At 35.6% G+C, this 15,051-nt stretch overlaps 1 pseudogene; it reads right to left on the bottom strand.

Annotated features, from left to right (window-relative positions):
- Positions 1 to 4,632: 4,632 nt before the first annotated feature.
- On the bottom strand, positions 4,633 to 15,051 carry LOC107723256 (histone-lysine N-methyltransferase SETD1B-A-like; annotated as a pseudogene).

Raw genomic sequence — 15,051 nt, 5'->3', positions numbered from 1 at the left:
TGTGCATAAATGTATGTATGTATGTATGTATGTATTTATTTATTATATTTTAGATTTATTTATATATTTTTCTTAGTTTAAGTCATTGCTCACAAGTTCTCAAAAGTCCCATGCAATATATTTACATTGTCTTCTTTTTAAATAATAAATGAGTATATTATAATAATTATTTTTTTATATTTTATATTTTTCTTTAAAAAAAGATTTGTCAAATATTTGTCATATTCGAGAACTCATGAACAATGAATCAAACTAAAAAAATCTGAATAGTTTTTTTTCAAATATTCATTGTTCATATATATATATATATATATATATATATATATAGTATATATATAAGTCTCAGTTAGCTTAACGCACTACACATAGCAAGGTTTTTTTAAATTATATAATAAATAAAAAGAAAAGAGATAGAATAGAAAAAGAATAGAGCAAGCTAGTGTTAGAGGCCTTTTTTGCTTTTGTTAATTGTATAATAAATAAAAAGAAAATAAATAGATAGAATACAAAATGAATAGAGAAGCTAGTGTTAGTCTAGCTATTATAATTGTTAGTTATATATAAACATACAATAAATATTTACATTTTCATAACAAGCAGGTTCACTAAATTACAAATGTGCACATGCATAACATCACTAAAACATTGTGCTACGATGCTGCATTTGTAAAGTACTGATGAGACCGTGTGAAACTTGTGTTTATCAGCACATCAGTCACTGCTCCTCCACTTCAAACGTTATGAAATGTGGTTTATAGAAGTTGCGTTAAAAAGACCAACCCACAAATATTCCAGAGTTCACGGTGATGATACAGCTCACGCCATAAGAGTGTCAAAACTGCAATGCAGTAAGAGCGTTATTTAGTCTGAGAAACATTCAGTGTGACAGCCGCTAGAAAAGAACAATTCTCCCTATGCAGATGTTCGATCCTTCATCACCCGCGAGATACTTCTGACAGCGCCGTCTACGGAAGAGCTGCTCTAAACAGCGTGATTACAATAATTACGGTTTAAAGAAACCATTTAATGCTTTAAATGAGTGAAAGAACAAGAATGATAGTGCAAAGAGAGAATAAGATATCTTTATGGGCGTAACAAGATGCAAACATCACGGTAATCCTCTTTTAACAAGATGAGTGATCAAGTCTTTTGTCAGGTTGTCGAAGGCGGACAATCAATGGTGGTAATTTAGCCCCCCTGCGAGTGCCAACGGCCCGAACAGCCCCCTCATTTATTACCGGCACAGAGCAGGAGACAGAACCCGTGCCTACAGGCCGAGACCGAGAGAGAGAGAGAGAGAGAGGAAAATGAGAAAAGAGTGTGCTAAGAGAGGACACATCTAAAGATGGGGAGTGCTAATGAGCAGAAAGAAACCAGAGGAGAACATGTTTCTGCCAATTCGCCTGTGCCAGATAATTGCTTATTTTGAGGTTTTATGTTTGAGCCTGTTCTTCTGTGGTGTTTGCTAAGACAGGCATCGCTATCACAGGCGCTCAAAGAGGTAAGAGATTCCAACAAACCTGAAAACTAGCATTAAAAGTCTGTGCGCAACTCTATTTAAAGGAATAGTTCATCCAAAAATAAAAATTTGCTGAAACTTTATTCACCCTCAGGTCATTCATCATGTACTGTATGAGTTCGTTTTTTCCCCAAACAGCTGATAAAAACATCACAATAATCCACAAGTAATCCACACCACTCCAGTCATTATCTTGTGAAAAGCTGTGATTGTTATAAACAAATTCAACATTAAGCTGTTTTCAACTTAAGTCCATAATGCATAATATTGCTTTCTCCAGTGACAAAGTCGACTCGTCTGAATCAGGAGAGAAATATGCACAGATCAAGCACAGTTTTAAACAAATATGTCTGTGGATTTTGATTTGAGAAGACAACAGAGGATGGACTTTTTCACTAAAGGAAGCAATATTATGGATTATGGACTTGTATTTTGTTAAATTATGTTGTTTCTTTTTTTCTTACACTCATGCACTCATTCACTGCAGAGGATCCATTGGTGAGAAAGTGATGCAATCTAAATTTCTCCAAATCTTTTCAAATGAAGAAACAAAGTCATCTACATCTTGGATGGCCTGAAGGTAAGTACATTTTCAGCAAATGTTCTTTTTTGAGTGAACTATTCCTTTAATTTACTCTTGTTGCGGCCCACACTTAATTTTTAAACTTAAAATACTGATTAAACAATTTATTTCTTCTTGAAATATTGTCATGGATGTGTGTCTTATTTTTTATTCATATATTTATTTACAGTATCCTTTTGCTTGTAATTAATAATTAGACTGTTTACTTGCCTTCAGTAAGCTTGAGATTTTTTTTTACTTATATTAGTTTTAGTTTTTGCTGTTGTTTTGAAATTACTATTTTTTAAAACATGATGGCAGCTTCTACCTTCAAATGAAAATAATTTTTCTAACATCTTTGTGGCAATTTTTTATGGTTCCAAAACCACCTTGGGTCAATTATTCCTTACATAATGTAATTTATTAACTATAAATGCATCCAAAAGTAAAACAATTGTGAGTTGGCCGTGTTATGGGAAGTACATGTATGGCTTCCCTTACGAAAAATAAGTTTATTCAAGTGTGCTATTAGTATACTTCTTTTAAACTAAAAATAGGAAAGTATACTTTTAGTCTACTTTTTATGTACTTCTCAGAAATGGGCTTTATGTACTTCTCAGAAATATACTTAAAATGACATTTAAGTATACTTGACTTATACTTAGAAAAAGTCTAAATATATTTTAGCTATAATTGTGCTCCTAGAATCCGTGTTTTCATTGTTATACTGTAGGGGGCGCTAGTACACATCTTCTGTACAGAATTTCCAAAAAACACAAGTGAAGAAGAAACCGAAACAACAGATGCTTCCACATGTATTCTAACACGATCATCAGACATAAAACAGCATCAAAACTGTGTAACATTATGGAATAAAATGTCGACCAATGAAGAGGTAATAATGACTGTCAAGCTTTGGGGTGTTGATCGACTTTATCTACGTTTTGATTATCATTCTGAATCCAATTCATAGTCTTTTTTCAGCTTTTTGTTCAAAATGTTGTTTATTTCTTTATTTTTTATTTATGAAACTTATCCACATTCAAGTGTTTAAAAAAAGAATGCATGAAGCTAGAATAAAATGTTTTTGTTTACAAGCAGATACCCTGTTCTTTTGATGTTTTGTATGTTCAGATATTCATGTAACAAAATATATACAAATTAATACCTAAATAGGGACATAGTAGTATACTTAAAGTATGATGTAAAGTTCGCTTAAAGAAAACTTACGAGTATACTTGTAGTATAAAACTACTAAACTAGTAGTTTACTGAGACTATACTTCAAAGTGTACTAAAAATGTTACTACAAGTATTTAATTAGTAAACTATCAGTATACCTATAAGTTCACTTTAGTGTAGTTGCAGTACAAACTAAACATTTTGATGTAAACTAGTTGTGTACTCAAAGTTTACTACTGTTATACTTAAAGTATACTTTTATATACTAGAAAGTGGGCCAATTTAGTCCCAAGGAGTATTGAAATAGTACACTTACAAGTATACTACTAGTACACTGATATTTGTATACTTACTACATAAAGTATACTTAAAAATATACTTGAACTTTACTCAAGTATACTTACTAAAATAAACTTGAAGTATACTACTTTTTGGTAAGGGAAGTGACTCAGACAATAAAAAGGCACACATTTTCCATCCAAATTACACAAAAAGACGAAATCAAAGATGCCTAGCAGTACACACATCACGTGAATTGAGATAGCTGCTATTTGCAATTGTTCAATTTAATAATAATAATAATAATAATAATTGCTCATTTATGATACACTTGTTAGCAGCTTCTAGCTTGTACCTGCGTATGCTACACATTTCTTAGAGTGTAGCATACTAGCTAACTACTAATACACTGGTTAAAGCATAATTGTTGAGAACGTGTAGTGTTTACTAGCTATTAAAAAAAACTTTAATTGTAATCATTCAAAAACGTGTAAGTGTTCAATAATTCAATGTATTTAAAAATATTTATTTATATTTTTATATTATATTATGCATATTATTTTACAAACAAATCTAAATTAACATATATAAAATATTTCTTTTTCTGAGATTTGATGTTGTGATGCAATTGTGCGTTGTGATTACGCAATGACTTCATCGCGCAATAACATCACAATATCATTTAGCAACAAATCGACCTTCCTTTAGCAGCTTTGAAAATTAGTTGGCAAATTTTCCTACTTGTGATACAGGTACAATATCCTTTTTTGTGTGTGTCTTTATGCATACGGAAGTGAGCAAAATTACAAGGTAATCAAATCTCTTGTTTGCATTATTGTAATGAAGGTATATTTTTAATTATTCACTGCCAAGTGTAATACTAAATAGTCTATTTAGGGTAAAGTTTGATAGCATGCAGAAAAAAAAAACATTAATTTGGAAAAATACATATACTTTTTATTTTCATTTATATTTCACAATAAAACTCATGAAAGCATATTTAACTTTAATCCAAACAATCTAATAATTAGCATGATGAAAATCACATTTTACCAGTGAACTTCAAATATGCCCTGAAGTTTTTGCTCTGGACATTTTCAGAATTTAAACACGCAGAATATAAAATCTGAGCTTCTGGAAATGATTACTCATTTACCTTCATGTTAGATTGTCATTTGCCCCTGTGAAAAATGACAAATGTCTGTGTCAGTCAGGAATATGTTACGTCCTTGTGAACATATTTAAAACCCTTCAGGTTCATGTTAACTGAAACATGTTTACTGCTAATACTTTGAGTGTACAAGATGAGTCCTTGTCTAATTGAGGGTTCCTCTACAGTTCTCCGCAGCACACAGGCAGGGGATCTTCTCATCCTCAATAGGGAATTTGTAATCGTAAGTGATCTCTTCATTTACATTAACAGGTTGCCGAGAGTAGATGACTATCTTCTTTTGAGCTTCGACAGTGACGATTTTGGCATAGCAGTTTGGCTATGGAAGGAAAAACACATATAACCAGTAAACATAGAATGTTAAAATGGAAATTAATTACAGTCATACTAAACACTAAACAACAAAAATAATTCTTTGGCATATTGACAATGCATTATGACTAGTTACTTAAAAACACATCATTTTGGTCTTACATTGCAACTGTGATTGATGAATCTTGCCAGGTTACCACACTTGGTTGCATCAATGATAATGTCCTGATCGACCCGGAACAGATAACTGCTTCCAATACCTTCCTTTTCATAGCGCCTTTCACGCATGTCTGCGATCACCTACAAGCAGAATTTGGGATATAATAAAAAAAATATAAAAAAATATTCAGGAACTTGACATTTATAGCTTAAGAAAAAGAAATCACTGTTTTAACTCATAAGTGCCGAAATATCTATATATGTGTTTTAAGTTCAGTTTTGTGTATTGTATATCTCACCTGTCGAATGCTCTGGCCTACATAAAAAAAAAAAAAAAGCACAAAAAAAAAAAAGAAGTAGCAAAACAGTGCTGTTGTGGCGTTTCTGGTGATTCCAGCTTCTTTTAAGTTGTGTTATGCTGTTGTTAGGACAGCTGGTCTCACCTTGAGTTGGTTGAATTTGAGGAGGTCGCTGTCACAGCTGAAGGAGGACAACAGGCGACGCTGTTCTGCTCGGAGTTCTGATCCTGATCTGGATGAAGATGGAATCTGAGCTGGCACACTTTTCCCCTGCATAGATCAGCACATAATCTCAAATTACTGTAAATTACTTTTAAAGGTGCATTGAGTCATGACTTTCAAGACATGACATATTCATGAAAACATCTTGGTCTTGGACTTTATACTGACACCTACTGGTGTGGATGCATATAAGTTTTTGCTCATGACAGTAAATTGGTCAAACTGCACAACATGCATGATTATGTCATAACATGGTGGCATGGTAGAATAAAACTGTTTTCTAGTCTATTTTTTTTCTTCGTGTTTTCATTTCATGTGAGTTATACTTGCAATTTCTTTAGGAGTAAAACCTTTTTGAAGTGAGAAAATGACTAAGTGCATTTTTAAATCAGACAATGTAGAGAAATAACTGATTGTATTTTTAAGGTCTTTAAACATGTTTATATATTTACAAATGAATGGTAACCATAACAGACAAATAAATAAAGCTTTCCAGTATTACTTCAGCATTATTTTTAGATTAATATAATTGTATTTATTAATATTTTTAATTAGTTAGTTACTTAGTTTTTACTCAAATTTCAGTTTTCGTTTTAGTAATGTTGTTATGTGCTTTTGTCATTTTTCTTAGTTTTGGTGGGTTTATATAGCTTTGATTACATTTTAGTTCAGTTCCAGTCATTTTAGTATTTCAACTGCAACTTATTTCATGTGGCTCCAAGGCAGCATCATTTTTGTGCTGCATCAAGTTTTTCATATAATGTAGGTTTTATTTTATTTCAGCTTTATTTCAATTACCAAAAACAATTTGTTAAGGTTTCAGTTAACAATAACAACACTGTTTCTTTCTGACCTGATTATCTGAAATAAACTCTTCTGAAGCAGAAAGTTCATCCCTGAGATATCGCAGCTTTTCCGTCTTGCTGATGAAGTAATAACCCTCACTGCGTGCACAGCCTGTCACATGATTCCTGATTCCATCCCGCCATCTTCTAGGCCTGTCGTCAGGAGTGCTGGTTGGTGCAACAGAGTCAAGGAACAGACAACAGAGCAATATGCATATGGAAAATAGATTTGACAATATATTTTAACATTTTTTCAATATATTTTAATACATTTTAGTCCACTGGATAAAAAATACATTATCAAGTACTGTGACTATGACGTGTATTATGTGTTTAAGGATATGAGGATGTGGGACCCAGCGTGTGCTGTTCAACCAATCACATTCTTTATCCTCCACCACAAGCCTCTCATAGGTGGCCTTCAGGTGATTGATCTCCTCCTCATTCACCCCTTTAGTCCACACAGCATGGAGGACCAACTTCTCTCTTCTCTCAGAACGGGGAGAGAAGATGAGGCGACGTGTCGATGATGGTTCTCTCCACCTTCTCCACACATAAGAAGACTCCTGAAGCCTTTGATTCTCATTCGGTTGGCGTTTGTCTTCTACTGAACATTTCTCTCGATGGGCTTCTGGTGGTTTTTGTTCAGTCCTAATATCTGAGACACAATCCAAAGGCCTCAAACCCCGATTTGAAGAAGATTTTGTTGTCACATCGTTCACTTGTAAGGCCGAATGAGTATTTATATTTGTGTATTGTCTTGTCCGTTGTAATTCAATCATTCGTCTTCTCATTTTAAGCCGCTCTCGCCGCCTTTTCAAGCGTGCCGTGTCTAAACAAGCTCTTCGACGTGAGGAGATATGACGGTCGTGAGGTGCATGACTACTATTTATACTGAAATAGTTCGTTTGCACCTCTGAGTTGTGATGATGGAGTGCACTAGCCCACAGCTCTCTATGGGTTCGGACAGGTGGAGATGGAGACATGTCTCTCCCTGGAGTCCTCGGGATCCCGCTGTCAGCACATGGAGACAGGACGGGGTTACAGGGGCTTCCCATTCTCAGTGAGGTCTCTTGCAGTAATCCCGCTGGTGTTATTCCCTCAGAGTGATAACCGTGGCGTGGTCCATTGACCCGGCCTGGTGTTTTTGGTATTTCCTCATACGTGGGGTATGAGGAAGGGAGAGGAGGACAGTGGTAAATGGGTGAGGAGGAAAGTTCCTGGATGCCTGTGGGAGAGGGAGGAGGTGGTAGTGGTGTAGGTGGTCCTGGAGGTAAAATATGATCCTCAGTCTCCTCCATTTCCAGACATCCCCCAGGTGTGTGAGGCAGCTCCACCTCCTCAATAGTAGGAGGTGAAAATCGGCGTCCCAGCTCCATTTCAGGGTCAATGTCAGACAAGGATCCAGTGGGTGTATTGGGTCTGAGGTTCTCAGAATCCTCCAGTGTTTCTGTAAGGACTCTCTGGTTCTCTGAATCTGAAGTGTATTGTGTCTCCAAATCATCTGAAAGCAGAAAGATACAGATTCTGCAACTAACAACTACTTGATAAACTGTTGATTATTTATTTGATTGTCTGTTATTACAAATATGCAAATATACTGTAAGTCTATATAATGCAAAATGGTTGAAAATATAAAGATAGCATAAATATAAAAAAAGTTTGAAAGTTAAATTATCCAAAATTACAGTAATACTGCATAATGGAAAGTAAAATTATCACAGTATAACAGCACATACTGTAAATATTTTGCATATACATTTGTTTTTCTACTTTTTTGTAGTTTTTTTGTAAATTATGGAGCAAAAACCTGATTAGTTATTGATTAATATTATTGATTTTATATATATATATATATATATATATATATACATACATATATATATATATATATATATTATTGCAAAATGTAAAAATATAGAAATATATAAATTATTATTTAACATATAATAACAATTATTATTTAGATACACAAATTATAGCAATAGTCAGACAAATGTGAAATCAGTTACTATAAAAAGAAAATTTTAAAATTATCATATTTACATGTATATGTATGTGCATGTGTTTGTTTGTATATTTTTGTGTTTAGATATGCAACAACTAGAAAATCTAAATCAAATGTCATAAATGACGAAATATGTGGCTTTAGGCTTGTTCACTGTGGGGTTGTAAGGCACTATTTTCCCTTACTTTTCCTTTTATTGGCTTAATTTTGCTACTTTGTTTAAACCTGCTGTTGACAAAAGTGTATTAGCAGCTCTGACTCCTGGTCTGAGAAGAATATCACCGGGTGTGGGAGCTTTAGTTTGTTTGTTAAACAGTGTTTAACTGGGTCCTGTAAGGTGTATCTGAGAGGCTCAGGTAGTTTCAGACCTTGCATATAAACTCTTACGCTCAGTTCCTCCTCTGGGTCTTCTGTGCTAGCTGGATCCAAATCTGCAAGAGCCGAACCACAAATTACATTTGACAACACTGATGATTTAGATATTTCTTAATGTTTTGCTACACCAGTTGGATCAGAAAACTAGTTCTGACATAACTATGAGAAAATATTAAAAATTCTCAAAAATATCTGATGCGCAGATAACTGAACACTGAAACATTCTCTTTGTAATATAATGTAAATGATACAACAAAAACCGTTAAAAAACACAATACAGATAAAGAAAAAATGAATGTCTTGTCTAAACAGTGACCTCTAGTGGATATATATATATATATATATATATATATATATATGTGATTCCCTTATTTTCATTTTGGAAACATGGGGGTTGATTTGTGCTTTATGTGAAAACAGAAAATCTATAAACTAACCGAACAATTCATGGTCCACATCACGTTCTATTAAATCTGGAGCGGACGGGGTCACAGGGGGGTCAAGATCTTCTTCCCATTGTGTAAAAGACGAGTAAACAAGAGGGTGAATGATCTCCTGATTTTCATTTTCATTCTCATCTGAAGAAATCCATATAGTCTCTTCTATTTTTCTGTCCTCATGTGGAGTTTCAGGAAAATAATTTTCATAATCCAACTGATCGTCCTCCCCAGAAGACAGAAAGTCTGAGGAATCATCGCTTCTGTCATCTGAGGAGTCAAAGACAGATACAGAGGAAACTGAGGAGTCAATACCAGATGGAGAAGAATCTGAGGAGTCAGAGACAGTTCTGGGAGAGTCTAAGGAGTCGTATCCTTGGCTTTTAGAAGCAGATGAGTTTGAACTTGTGTGACTGATAGTATCTGAAAGATATAAAAGCATACAATAAATTTGTCATACAAGATGTAGAAAACATAATTATAATATAATATAATATAATATTATATTATATTATATAATATTTATGTTTTCTACATCTTGTATGACAAATTTATTGTATGCTTTTATATCTTTCAGATACTATCAGTCTATATATATATATATATATAATTATTTATTAACAGATATCAATGAATACCTGTATCTGAGCTATCTTCATCCTCTGTGATACCACTAGGATCACTCTTCTCATCTTTACGTACTTCATCAACTTTCATCTCATCACCCTCCTGAAAAACACAATGACAACATGAAACTCGTGTCCATTTGTGACAGGGAACTAATCACAATTTCAGCTTAAATATTACTTTTTATACAAGTACATCTTTGTTTATAAAAGTGAAATAATACCTGAGCAGACACATGAGATTTTGGATTCTCTGCTTTGTCAGGAACCTCTTCATCTTCTTCTTCCTCACTATCTAATGCCAGAGGTCTGGAATGCCTGCGTTTCACCATAGTGTCCTCACTGGGATTTTTGGTTGTGTCCTCTTCAACATTATTTAGGGCTGTTTGCTGCACTGATTCTATAAAATAAAGGTTGACCATATTTTGTTATTGTGTAAGATTACTTTAAATGTAAGTAGAATGCAAATTCAGGAGGAGACAGGTGCAAAGGGGCAATTTAAACTTCATACAGTACATTTCTGAATAATATTAAAAAACTATGGGAGCATGTTTCCACCTCTGAGTAAAAGATAAAACATGTAATTGTGAAATAAAGGTAAGATTAAGAAATAAAGTTCCATTGTGGAATCACAATCGGAAGATACTATATAAAGTCACAGTCATCTTTTTTTTTTTTTATCTTTAAGGTAGTAAGGTAGGATTCCATAGAAAACAGATAATTTTTCCACACTCACATCATGGGTTTTATAAAACCAAGTGAAACAGCATTCCAAACTAACCTTCATCCTCCGAGTGCTCAAGACCAGGAGAAGGGCAGATCCTTTTGACATCACTGGAGGCCTCAGTTAATGGATCCTTCCTCTTTAACTGAGCATAAACACAAATCAAAAATCATAAACATTTTTTGGTCTAAATTTTACAATAGTGCAGGTAATACTGACGTGCACAAAACATACTAAATCAGCTCTTCTACTGTATATCTTGAAATTTACTGAAGTAGCAAGTTTGTACCTTAAAAGATGGCAGTTTGATGCCACCATGCAGACTTATTTTTCCTGTGCACAATACAGAGCCTTCAACCCCTGCATTCCCCATTCTTAGGCTCTGCTCCATCGCTCTGAGCATTGTATCTTTATTTCCTCCCGATTTAACAGTTGGGGTGGATACCTGGAGGTGCACAACATGATACATGTGAAAACAATGTTGAAATGTTAATGGAAATACAGATTGACACTACTCGCTCCATCACTACAGCTGAAATAAAAAATAAATCCCACCTTAGCCGCCTGTTCTTTATCATCCCACCACTGATCAAACGCTTTGAAGGCAACAATCTCAATCATTCTGCGATGTATGTCTTTCTTTACGATAGCCCGTAGCTCTGAAGCAACAACAGCTAGAACTCCATCCACTGTTGCCTTATGGGGTGATCCATTCATAGGGACATACCCCGGTGGAGGTACTGAGGGGTCAAACCTGGGCATGGGGGGTGGAGGCCAAGGTGGTCTGTACCTCAACATTGTAGATGAACACCCAGCGGAAGGGTATGGTGGGCGAGGAGTCATGAAATTGACGGTTGGAGGGAGGAAGGGAGGTGAGAATGAGGTTTGCCCTTGTGTTATTCTAGTAGGAATGGGAAGAGGTACTTGGCTACCCTGCCAGTTGGGTGGCCTACAGACTTGCTGGATCTTTGGAGGAGGGTACAATGAACAAGAAGAACTAGGCAGAGTGTATCCAAGTAACAATGGAGTCATTGGTGGAGGAGGACCCAGTTTTGAGGGTAAATTAGGAGATGGAAGGCAGGGGTAGTGAGCAGGTGGTGATATAGGGATTGGAGGTGGGGGCATTTGAGGAATGGTCGGAGGTAAAGAGCTCCTGTTACTGCAGATCACTGGTATACTACACGGCTGATCTGAAGTATCTTCAACTGTATTTGGGTTGACCTTGGGCTTCTTAGCTGATTGAAGTTCATGGTCTTCTTTTCCCACATCACAGAGAGAAGTGAGACTCACATCCTCAATACCAGATAAACTTTCTCTTGGATGAGAGCCATTATTACTCGCAATAGATGATGTTTGGTCACAGTTTAGGACAACATCTGTGGAACGAGAAGGAGAGGGGCTGGGAGCTTTGGGAGAAGGTTGAGGATGATATTCTGGACCATGCTCTTCAGTAGCTGAAGTCTCTGAGTCTGAACTTTCTTGGTTCAGAAGAGGCAGAACTGGACTTCCACCACTAAGAAGCATCTGGATGCGAAAGTCCAGGCTGTCAGGCTTTGATTCCAGAGCAGGAGATTCAGATTCAGGAGAAGGACAATGCTCTGTAGGCTCTGAATGATCTTCTGTGGTTTCAGAGGAAGAGTTTGGAGTATATGAGTGATTTTGGTTAACCTCATGGATTGTCTTAAAAGGTACTTGAGTTCCACTGAAATGATTTTCTGAGTTATTTGCATTTAGATGTATATCAAGAAGAATGTGACGAACATCCACTCCAGTAGCCTTTTGAGGCAGTATATCTAAATTAGGAAGTGATGGAGGATCTTCACCAACAGATCTGTGTTTAACACTGAGGCCCTTGATTGAGCCAGTAAAGTTTTGGCCTGTGAGCTGTGATGGTGTGGTTGAAGCATCCTGAAATTTTCTAAAAGGCAGTTGATTGGCTGTAGATCCAGAGCGGTAGTGAGCTCCCCTATATACAGGTCTATGTATATAGTGGTGCTGTGGCCTACGGTTATATGAGTTTTGGTACTTGCTCTCAAGAGGTCTGACCTGGTGTCCTCTACGAACTTGGTTGCTAAAGTGAGGATTGCGTCCTGGAGTTCTTTGCCTATTTGAAAAGCTGTCATTTTGACAAGGAGCTCCACCTAGCTTCCAAAAGTTTTGCACAGCACCTTGAATAATGCTAGGTTTACTTGAGGCTGGTTGAGTCACATGATCAGGCTGAAGCTGTGAGATGTTTGGGATGGACTGAATAAAAGGGACACTGGAGGCACTGTTTATCAGTGTTGATTCATTTGGGGTCTTCTCACACTGAGATGGTGTGCCTGGTCTACTGTGGCTCAGAGAAGGGGTGCAGGGGGTATCTTGGTATTGAGGGGTCTGCCAGAAGCTACTTGGTGTGTCCTGATGCATGCTGGAGTAGGCGGTATCCATGGATAAAGGAGTAGAACAATCCAACGAAGGGGAGCCATTACATATTGAGGATGATGATGATAATGTGTATGTCAGCTTCTTCAGTGTTTCACACTCCTGAAATGTTGAAAGATATTTACAAGTGAACTAAAACAATAAATCCAGACAGGTTTCCCAAAAAAAAAAACTAAAAAAAAAAAAAAGATTATGTTAAGCAACGCCTATGGTCTTGTACTCACAGTTAAAGAGTCAGTGAATGAGGAAGGTGACTGGGGTCCCCAGGCCTCTTCTCCAACAGGGAGAGTAAAAGGTGTATATAAACCACTAACAAGCATCTGGAAGTATCGGTTCCTCTTCACACCTAAAACAATGAAGATCATGAATCATGTAATGCATGCAAATACAGTAAATGCGGTAATTAAAACAGATTGCATAGACGTGTTCATTAAATATTTTATTTAGAAGATACTGATAAGGTATTATAGAAAAGAAATAGAGGTAGAAATGTACTTACCTTTGGGGTCAAATTCTACATGGATGTTGTTTCCCATCACAGAAGTGTTGTGGAGGTTTTTTACTGCATTATTTGCTGCCTTTACAGATTCAAAAACAACTTTTGCTATTCCTAAATGCTTCTTATTCTTTGGATTGTATAAAACTTTCAAATCTTGAACCTCTCCAAAGTTTTTACACATTTCAGATAGGAATCCATCTCTAATGTTGTCATTAAGCCATGCAAATGTCAGCTCCTTCGGTGCTCCAACATAATTCTCATCAACCTAAAAAAAAAAGGTTTATTGACATATGGCATTATTTTTGTTGTTGTGTTTTGGATGTGAGAAACCCAAAGGAAATTTTAATTGGCCAGATAGCATACATTAACATCTGTTTGATACTTCTGAGAAACGACTATAAGTTTGATAACACTACAGATGATGTGAGGAAAAATGTTACATGACTTGTTTGGGATCTCAGAGACCTCAGGAATAAAACAATAAAATTTTATTGAATCAATGTTTACATCTTAAAATTGCTGTAGTGATTTTTCTAGAATTAGTTTTGTTGGGGTTGGACTGATCCCAAAATCAGACACAATCAACTTTCTTTAAAAAAATACCTTGTATCACAAAGTCAGAGGAACAATGTTAAATTGGATAAGATAGATAGATAGATAGATAGATAGATAGATGAAAACACATAATAAAAAATATTTTTACACATTTTATTTTCTCAGGGACCCCAAACACAAGAAAGTCAATACCAATATAACATGAGGGTTACATGTTTATTAATTTTTAAAGCTTGCCTTTAATTAAGGCATAGCCTACTAACCTTAAATTTGGGGACTGGGAGATCTGCTTCTTTGAATTTTGTCCAAAAACGTGCAATTCTGGGATCTTGTATAACATCCACAGGGAAACATTCAGGATGCTGGCGGACAACAATTAAGTAAGCTTCATTTGTACAGTACAATGCAGAATACAACTAGACAGTGTAAATAGGATTAGATCTCATTAAGTTAGATAACTAATCCTTATGTAAGCATCTATATAAATATTAATAGCTATTTTTTGTTCTGCTTAAAACCTGATGCAGCTACTCACCGGCGCACTGAAGTGCTGTCCATCATAGCGGTACAGTTTCTGACTTCCGCCGTTCAAAACCGGATCAATAATCAATCTGTAACAACTCCAGTTTGGAGTTGCGTCTTCCAGAGGATCACAACTATCGGTTTTGACTAATGCATCTAAAATTGAGAATCACAGCACACAATGAAAAGTAGCGTTTTCACACGACGGAAGCTCTGAGTCATGAATATAATAAGTAGGTAACGTTAGGCCTACTACTAACAGATATTTTGATACAGCTTTATTTCTTACCGTTATCTTTCCGTTGACCCTCCTTTTCGACGCTTTCGTACAT

This window comes from Sinocyclocheilus rhinocerous, unplaced genomic scaffold, assembly GCF_001515625.1.
Source record: "Sinocyclocheilus rhinocerous isolate Xijiao unplaced genomic scaffold, SAMN03320098_v1.1 scaffold2199, whole genome shotgun sequence".
Lineage (NCBI taxonomy): Eukaryota > Metazoa > Chordata > Actinopteri > Cypriniformes > Cyprinidae > Sinocyclocheilus > Sinocyclocheilus rhinocerous.
Note: the sequence above shows the minus strand (reverse complement) of the source record. Positions and strands in the feature narration are given on the sequence as shown.